Source organism: Natator depressus, chromosome 1, assembly GCF_965152275.1.
Source record: "Natator depressus isolate rNatDep1 chromosome 1, rNatDep2.hap1, whole genome shotgun sequence".
In the NCBI taxonomy this organism is placed as follows: Eukaryota; Metazoa; Chordata; order Testudines; family Cheloniidae; genus Natator; species Natator depressus.
The window spans coordinates 241,061,245-241,070,499 of record NC_134234.1 but is presented as its reverse complement, the minus strand read 5'-3'; the positions used below and the strand labels follow the sequence as shown (position 1 = coordinate 241,070,499).

Sequence of the window (9,255 nt, the reverse complement as noted above, 5' to 3'; positions counted from 1 at the left end):
GCTTGTCCTGTACCATAAATTACAAGTGTGCCTATCTGCAGTGAGTCAATGGTAGATTGTGATTATAAAATGTCATTGGTGTCAAGGAAGCTTGGGGAAAAATCAGGTACCCACATTTTGTTGAGTGTATCTTCAGTAACTTCAGTGGAATTACATCAGGGATAAATTTGAATGATTCCTCTGAAGAAAAAAATAAAGTCAGAATTTTATAATATAGTGCAGTAAGGTGGCAAACACGAAAGCTAATATTCCAATTTACAGTATAACACTGTTCAATTATTCATAACCATCTCCAAAAAAAATCTCATTTCCAGCCAAAATTTGTAATACTTCTCCAGCACAGAGATTAATCTTTTCTGCAATTTGGAATAAAATTCAAAATTAAGATATGTAAAAGTTAAGCCAGGAAGGGCAAAATATTTCTATTTATTTAGATTGCAAGCTCCTTGAGACAGAAACCTTTTGTTTGTACTTGCCTAGCATGGTCTATAAAAATAATTTATGCCTTCTTGTGCACATCACTCAAACTGCTCGACTTTAATGGCTAGGGGATTAAAATTGCACACATGAAAAAACGGGTGAATATTTTATATTAAAATCCTACTCTAAAAGTTCATGTGTGTCTAGTCCTCACTGAGGAGCAGTCATTTGGTAATGTTGGTGTTTACAAAATAAATAAAATTTGGCTTTTATGCATGAGCAGTTAAAATGCTTCATCACCATTGTTTTTAGCTGGATTATTGCCAGCGGCGCTAGTTGTGAAATGAAGTCTTTTGTTTTTTTTCTCCCCTACAGTGTGAACTTCAAAACCTATAGCATTGTGCACAAATCGAAATAGTGTGACCCAAGAGTCCCAAAGACTGGGTGTTTTGAGTCCTGCAGTTCATAGTATCCTAGAAATATAGGGCTGGGAGGGACCCCGAGGTCATCTAGTTGATCCCTCAGTGCTGAGGTATGGAGTGGTACAGTTCTGCTTTGTACATTTCCCTTTTTCTTTTATTTCCTTTTAAGGCAATGAATTGCAAAAGCCAGTTAATTTTAAATTTTATTATTGTTTAACTATTATTTAATTTTAAATTTTTAAAAATTTCAGGTAATAAGAACGAGTGTTACTTAAGAAATTTAACTCATTCACATTAAATACAAACACATAGTATTTTGGATTACTTGTTTTGCTGATATGTGGACACTTTAATGTACAGCATATACAATGTGGGTGAGTGTGTGTGTGTATATATATATATATACACACACATATATAAATACACACACACACACCCAAGCAACCTGAGTTTGGGCCCCTTGTGCATATGCATTGTGGTACAGTCTATAATTATATGATTGCATACTATTTCTTTCTACAGGACCCTTTCCTCGTTCAGTGTGCTGGATCGATGGCGCTCCATTGATTAGGTATCCTCATTTTAAATGTGCGTCATGCATTATTTACTGCACACCGGCCAAACCATGCACCGAACACATGGGCTTTTTCTCAGGAGCTTTTTATGGCACTTCTCATTGTAGCAACTGATTGTTTCACAAACATTATTACATTTATTTTTACAATTTACCTGATGGGGAGGTGGTCTCAATATCCCCATTTTGGAGATGTTGAAGTTAGGCAGAGAAAGATTAAGGATAAAATCATCAATAATATCCACTAATTTTGGGTGCCCAGCTGGAGATATCTAGTGCTTGATTATTAAAGTTGTTAGCATTTTTATAGCACATTGTATGTTCAAAGCAGAGCTTCAATTAACTTCAGTTTCATTAATGCGATTCATTAAATTGGGCCCCACGTGTCTTAAATTGGGTAGTTAGAACATACTGTAACCACGGGTGGCAAGTTTGGGGTGGGGGTGGGGTTAAGTGACTTGCCCAGCATCACACAGGATCTCTGTGGCAGAGGCAGGGATAGAATCCAGTTATCCAGGGCAGCATTCCACTGCTTAACCATGAGACTGTCCTTTCTCTTCCTGCAGTCCCCTGCCTCATTCACTACACATCTTCCAACTTCCTCAACAAATGAGGCAGGGGGCTTGCAGATAAGTCAGGGTTATGCAGTGAATAAGTTATTCCTTGGGCATCATCAGTCCAGTGCACAGAATGAGGCCAGGGTCCTGTGGGGAAAAAAAGGTGATCATGTAACTAAAGCCTGTATCACAAGGGGAACAAATAAGAGTGCATAGGCAACCTTAATTCTGGCATTCCCTAACCTTTTAATCTATGACTGTGAAATCTTAATCTTCTTGTAGTGCAGACTTTTGTGTGTAACTTCCTACTTCTTGTTGTAAAAAGCAAACAGAAGGGGGAAAAAAAACCAGATTTTTCCATCATGTGGGAGTCGATATGGTTCCACATAGGTCATCAGCAGGGTTGAGAGCTTTTGATCCACAGCAGAGTCCTCTACCACTGAACTAACAGTCGTGGTAGTAGCTTGGGTTCTCCTCTATGTGAACCAGCCAGTAGAGAAGGATACGCCATATACTTTGTAATGGAATTCACCGCTATTTGCTAGACACCCAGTGACTATGGAGACTCAGGAATCCAAAGCTCAGTTCCAGGTTCTGTAGAGAAGCGTGCTGCTCTTGTGGTTATAGACCCTTCTGCTCCTGTCACCACAGCCAGTCTCTGTGCCTCCCTGCTTTCCAATCCCCACCAGCTCCTGTCTCCTGTGCTCCTCATGCTTTTGCATTTAAGTCAGCCCATTTCATTCTTTTATTATGTTTGATCGTGGGGAAAACCTTTTTGTAAGAAGTCTGACCGTTGTGTTTTATATTATTAGTCTTTAGAACTCTCAAGTTCCATACATTTTGCCTTTATATATTTGCTCTTATCTTGTCTAATCTGCCTTTTGAATCTGTCTGCTCGGTTCCTTATATTCTCTCGTATGTTCTTTTGTCTCCAAGCCATTCTCTTTCATTCTGCATTAGTGGGGCTGTGTTGTGAGCTGGCGGGGTGATTATCTGAGTGTCTGTCTCTGAGACCATTGTTTGACTACTGTTGGACTGGTGCTCATTGCAGGGACTGTTCTTGTGTATGTGTTTGTTTGAAAAGTGTGAATTGGGAGAGCTTTGTTCCAGCTGGGCCTTGAGTAGTTGATTGAAGTATGAACCTGGTGAGGCTTTGAGCTGGGGCAACTGCTTCAAGCCAGCAGCCTTCTAAAAAGCCTCACCTGGTTCACACATCAATCAACCAACCAAATGAGCAGCAACCAGAAGAGAAGCAAACAGAGGGAGTTTGCCTGGGAGAGAGTCCAAAGGGTTTTTGCCTCTCAGGCAAACTCATGGAAAGGGGAACATGACAGCAGCAAAACAAAGACACTGGATTTCAGGAAGGTGGACTTCAACCAACTTCGAGAAATAGTAGGCAAGGTCCAATGGAAAGACCAATTAGGAAGAAAAGGAATCAAAGGGGCTTGGCAGTTCCTAAAAGATGTGATACCGGAGGCTCAACCTCAAGCTATTCCGATGCAGAGGAAAGATAAGAGCCACAGAAGGCCAATGTGGCTGCACAAAGAGCTTTTTAGCTACCTAAAAACCAGAAGGGATACATGCCTCCTTCCATCCCTTGTATGTCACTAAGGAAGTATACAAGGGAATAGCTTGAGCGCGTAGGGACAAAATCAGGAAAGCCAAGGCAAAGAAGGAGTTACAGCTGGCAAGGAATGTTAGAGACAACAAGGGCTTCTTCAGATATGTCAGACAAAGACCAGAGACGGTGTGGTTCCACTGCTCAATGGAGAAGGTGAGCTGGAATGGAAGGTGATAGGAAGGCAGAGCTGCTCTGTGCCTACTTTGCTTCAGTTTTCTCACAAAAAATAACATGTGGCTTGACGACGAGCGAAGTTACCATGGACCAAAGGGGTAGGGATGTAGGTCGGAATAAGTAAAGAACAGCTCAGAGATCTTCTGACCAATGTGAATGAATTCAGATCAGTGGGGCTTGACGCTGTTCACCCCAGGGTTCTAAAGGAATTAGGATTGGAAATCTCAGAGCCACTGGCAATAATATTTACAACTCATGGATGACAGGAGAGAGGTTAAGAGGTTAAGGCCCATCTTTAAAAAGGAGGAACCTGGGAACTATAGACCAGTCAGCCTGACTTCGATACATAGGAAGCTACTGGAGCAATGTATAAAACATTTAATTTGCGAGGACATGGGCTGCAACCTGCAGCACCTCAGCAACTGGGAGAATGTCGATGGTAAAGGGGGGGCACTGGGATGGGGAGCTCCCTGCAGTCAAGGGAGCCAGGGAAATCCCCGCTACTTCAACCCAGGGGGCATCCCCCCCAGGGAAATTCAACCCTCACAAGCACATAAGGAGCCAACGTAGGGGGGAAACTCTATGTTGTCCTGCTCAAGGGGGGGAAGCCCGCAACCCGCCCTATTAGCTGAAATAGTCTTAAAACTGAATTAGAAAAATGTGAATTTACTCATGGTTTGACATGAATTGTCTTTGGCAGAAAGCCAAAAGAGTCACTTTGGCACACATCAGATTCTTTCTACATTTTTTTCCCCCATAGCTTATGTGATCAATTGCAAACTTTGTTTTAAAACAGTTCTCACCATTGACTGAAACTTAAAGTTCTTAATGCAGTAATTTTACCTCCGGTTAGGATTATTTCTTTTAATTAAATTACTTTCTGGAATTGTGACTGTCGTCTTTCAGACATCTTTGCTTCTCTTGTAAAAAAAATTGGACTGGTAATAGGATCAACAGGTGGGAAAAAATGTGTAAGGGTCCGGTTTGTTGGGGGAGATGAAAGAACCACTTGTTGACAGTGAATGACTGGTTTCTGTAACACCAGTGTTGTCCAGATTAGCAGTGAACACCTTTGTGTAATGCTATAGATAATATCTAGCCATATTCATTTTCTATGTTGAAAAATTGAGCAGTTAATTTAGGGATAATGAACTGGGATATGATTTGCGTTATTCAGTATATAAACACTGAATGGGGTCTTTGTATTAATGCATTTTGATACATTTGTGTTTTTAACAGGCTAATGGTTTGGTGGATGGGGGAATACAGTGGACATAATATACCTGGACTTCAGCAAGGCTTTTGGCACAGTCCCACTGTGACATTTTCATAAGTAAGTTGGAAAACTGTGGGCTCAGCGGAACTACCACTAAGTGGATACATAAGTAGTTAAACAACCACAGACAAAGAGTAGCTATTAATGGAATGTCAGATTGGAGAGAGGTTTCAAGTGGGGTTCCACAGGGATCTGTTCTGGGCCTGTTGTTGTTTCGCATCTTTATTAATAACCTGGATGTAGGAATTGAGAGTACACTGATCAAATTTGCAGATGATACAAAGCTAAGAGGGATTGCCAACACTTTGGAGGATACAGCTAAAATTCAGAGGAATCTTGATTAAATTGGAGAACTGGGCTACAGTCAACAAAATGAAATTCAACAAGGACAAATATAAGGTGCTACACTTAGGGAAGAAAAACCAAATGCACAAATACAGAAATAGGGGAAAACTGGCTTGGCAGCGGCAGCACCACTGAAGAAGGATCTGGGAGTTGTGGATTACAATTTCAACATGAATCAGCAATGCAATGCTGTTACAAAAAAAACATGCAATTTTAGTTGCATCAGCAGAGGCATAGCATGCAAGCCACAGGTGGTGATAGTACCACTGTACTCAGTGCTGGGTAGGCCTCAGCTGGAGTACTGTGTCCAGTTTTAGTCACCAATGTACAGAAAAGATGTGGAGAAACTGGAAAGGATCCAGAGGTGAGCCACAAAAATGATCAAAGGGATGGAATGCAAGCCACATGAGCAAAGACTGAAGGAACTGGGTATTTTTAGTTTGAAAAAGAGGAGATTAAGAGGGATAAGATAGCGGTCTTCAAATACTTGAAAGGCTGCCTTAAAAAAGATGGAGAAAAGTTGTTCTCTTGCCACAGAGGGCAGGACAAGAGGCAATGGGTTCAAACTACAACAAAACAGATTTATATTAAATGTCAGGAAAAACTTCCTAAGTGTAACAAATGTAGGACAATGGAACAGGCTGCCTAGGGAGGTTGTGGAAGCTCCTTCACTGGAGACTTTCAAAAGGAGGCTGGGTATCAGACTAGATGACCCTTGCGGTCCCTTCTCTGATTCTATGCATGTAGAAGTTTGCAAATTGATTGCTTGATTATTTGCTTCATTATCTTTCCTGATACAGTTCCACATGGGAAATTATTAGTTAAATTGGAGAAGATGGGGATTACTATGAGAACTGAAAGGTGGATAAGGAACTGGTTGAAGGGGAGACTACAGTGGGTCATGCTGAAAGATGAACTCTCAAGCTGGCTGGAGGGAGCTTACTAGTGGAGTTCCTTAGGGATTGGTCTTGGGACCAGTCTTATTTAACATTTTAATTAATGACCTTGCACAAAAAGTGGGAGTATGCTAATAAAATTTGTGGATGACACAAAGTTGGAAGGTATTGCCAACATGGAGGAGGACCAGAATATCATACAAGAAGATCTGGATGACCTTGAAAACTTGAGTAATAGAAATGGGATGAAATTTAATAGTGCAAGCTGCAAAGTCATGCACTTATGGACTAACAACAAGAATTTTTGCTGTAAGCCGGGGACTTATCAGTTGGAAGTAACAGAGGAAGAGACAGAAGAAGAGAGAGACCCGGGTGGAAGGTCTACACTAGAAGAGCTACATCGGTGCAGCTGCACCAATGCAGCTGTGTCAATGTAGCACATCTGGTGAAGACATTATATGCTGACGCCGACCAATGCTTAGGTTGCTGTAACATGTGTTGCTCAGGAGGGTGTCTTTCTCTAACTATCAACTTAAGCAGTTAGTATAGATCTGCCCACAGGATGACTGAGCCGTGAATGTGATGCGGCTGTGAAAAAGGCTAATGTAGTCCTAGGATGCATCAGGCGAGGTATTTCCAGTAGAGACAGGGAAGTATTAGTACCATTCTACAAGGCACTGGTGAGACCTCATCTGGAATACTGTGTGCAATTCTGGTCTCCCATGTTTAAGAAAGATGAATTCAAACTGGAACAGATGCAGAAAAGGGCTACTAAGATCAGAGGAATGGAAAACCTACCTTATGAGAGGAGACTCAAAGAGCTTGGCTTGTTTAGCAGAACTAAATGAAGACAGAGGGGAGATATGACTGCTCTTCATAAATACATCAGAGGGCTAAACACCAGGGAGGGAGAGGTGGTATTTAAGTTGAGTGCCAGTGTTGACACAAGAACAAATGGATATAAACTGGCCATCAACAAGTTTAGGCTTGATATTAGATGAAGGTTTCGAACTCCCAGAGGAGTGAAGTTCTGGAAGAGCCTTCCAAGGGGAGCAATGGGGCAAAAAAACCCAACTGGCTTCAAGACTGAGCTTGATAAGTTTATGGAGGGGCTGGAATGATGATGGCATGTAGTATCTGCGTCTGCTAGTAGCAAATATCCCCAATGGTTGGTGATGGGACACTAGATGGGGAGGGTTCTGAGTTACTACGGAGTGTCTGGCTGGTGGGTATTGCCCACATTCTCAGGGTCTAACTGATCTCCATATTTGGGGTTGGGAAGGAATTTTCCCCCAGGTCAGATTGGCAGAGACCCTAGAGGCATTTTGTCTTCCTCTGCAGCATGGGGCCTGGGTCACTTGCTGGTATAAATTACTGTAAGTGGTGGATTCTCTGTAGCTTGAAGTCTTTACATCGTGATTTGAGGACTTCAGTAACTCAGCCAGTGATTATGGTGGGTGGGTGAGGTTCTGTGGCCTGCAATGTGCAGGAGGTCAGACTACATGATCATGAAGGTCCCTTCAGGCTTTAAAGTCTGAGTCTATAATGTATTTCCCATTAAAACAATGTACTGATGGCACTCCTAACTTAGCCGGACACTGCTATCGACTTTTCATTAAATTACACATACTAGAAGAAGTAGCGGTACAACAAAGAGAGGTAGAGTTAACTTTTCATTCCTCTGTAGAGTTGGGGGAAGGGGAGAGGCATGCAGAGCAGTTTGTTTATGTACCCAGGGATGTCTCTTGAATTCTCCTGAGAGATCTCGATGGAACTTTCATGGAGGTATCTGCAGTCCCCTGCCAAAGGTTTCTAGGGATGGCAGCTTTATTTCTTCCTCTGGAGTAGGACACTTTCCCATGCCAGTCAGCGATAACTTTGGCAAGCACCATTTGCAGTACATAGGCTAGTGGCATATGGGCCTGGGCAGTTTCACGATGTCAGCAGCTGTGCTCTGTGCCTTTGTTACCCTCAGGAGTAAGATATCAGCTAAAACCACTGCCTGTGGAAAATGGTGCCAGTGTTTAGTGCCAGTGCCCTGTACTCATAGCTTAATGTAACTGAGCAATTCCCTTCTCATTTCCCGTATCCCTGGTGGGTGTTATTCACCATGGCTGGAGCTGTGAGTGGTGCCGTACACAAGCACTCTGAAGCAGAAGTGTCAATACGCATGTCTTGCTTAAAACTTTAGGGGAGCAAGGAAGAGAGTTGTGATCGGGGATCGGTCCTGCTTTGAGCAGGGGGTTGGACTAGATGACCTCCTGAGGTCCCTTCCAACCCTGATATTCTATGATTCTATGAACCGTAACTTTTGCTTTCTTGTGTGGCTATACTGACAGCGGTGTATCTGTGTTTTCTCAGTATCTGCCACTCTGGCGGTTCCTTCTCCACATCAGTGGAACATCTAAGACAGATAAGGAGGAGAAAGAAGAGGACTTGGGATTACATATTCAGTGAGATCCTGTAAGCCAGTGCTGCATCGGAGTGTGAGCAGAGGATCTGGAGTGTTGATATTTCAGACTGGGTAGAAGAAAAGAGCCGATAGGAGACAGATCCAGGAATCCCAGCAGGAAAAGAGGAGCGTGAGTAAATAGTACCATCACCCCTTCAATCGATCAAAACCACATTCAACTGTCATTCTGCACCTGCTGAGCTGGTAGTTGAATCTTTCTTTGGTGCTGTCAAGGTGGCTGGTGTGCAGCTTTGTGAGCCGGGGGGAAAGGGATAGGAGGGGTCCCCCAGGGTCACTGTTGGCATTTCAACATTGCCAATAGTAATCTGCCGGTCGGGAAAGCAAGTCCCCGCTTGCAGCTTTGAGAACACTGCTGTGTTCTTAAAGATTACAGGTGTCCTGCACCTTCCCTGACCAACCAACGCTGTTGGTGAAGCATCACCAGTAATCCACCAACACTTGCATAACCATAGAAAAGTAGCCCTTTCCGTTGATATACTCCAGGGCAACATGGGCTG

The 9,255-nt window shown here is 42.7% G+C and overlaps 1 long non-coding RNA gene across 1 annotated transcript; it reads left to right on the top strand.

Annotated features, from left to right (window-relative positions):
* The first annotated feature begins 812 nt into the window (after positions 1-812).
* On the top strand, positions 813-8,846 carry LOC141985421 (uncharacterized). The gene is made up of 3 exons (XR_012638937.1): positions 813-952; positions 5,008-5,101; positions 8,647-8,846. It is a non-coding gene; the product is annotated as an uncharacterized LOC141985421 (long non-coding RNA).
* Positions 8,847-9,255: the final 409 nt, after the last annotated feature.